A 605-nucleotide genomic window follows, 5' to 3' on the forward strand; every position below is an offset into this window, starting at 1 on the left:
AACACTTCCTTAAAACTGCAAGCCTCTAACGTACGGCAACTGTTCATGCTGCCGTCTGCCAATTTTGCCATGCAAAACTCTGTTGAAGACGGCAACCTGCAGAGACTGAGCAAGTTTTGCCATGTGTTTCTCTTTCAGAATCTTCCTGCGGCAGAGAAATCGGTGTGTACAGTCTTGCTTTATAGTTTTGGCTGGCCTGGAACTCTTTATGTCGACTAGACTGGCATTGAACTTGCAGCTATCCTCCTACCTCTGCCTTTGGGTGCTGAGATTAGAGGCATATGGTGTCTTGCCCAACAGTGTCTTTATCAAAGTGTTTGATTCCTTTATTACTGGTGTTATATCTTCAAGGTTTCATTTATAGCCATAGCCCTGTTCTCTCCCTGTTTCCATGTAGCGGCATGACAAGGGTTTACTATTCACCTTCCTGGTGCTGAAGAAAGACCGGCTAAGTGGTGATTCTAACTTCCATGGTTTAATACCCTGATCATAGCTTATTCCATGATACTAATATGAAATCACTACATGTGAATCATTGAACGTGGGGTTGGGAAAAGAAGTGAACCAGTAGATTTGAATGTTTATGGATGTCAAACGCAGCACCC

This window comes from Chionomys nivalis, chromosome 15 (assembly GCF_950005125.1).
Source record: "Chionomys nivalis chromosome 15, mChiNiv1.1, whole genome shotgun sequence".
Lineage (NCBI taxonomy): Eukaryota > Metazoa > Chordata > Mammalia > Rodentia > Cricetidae > Chionomys > Chionomys nivalis.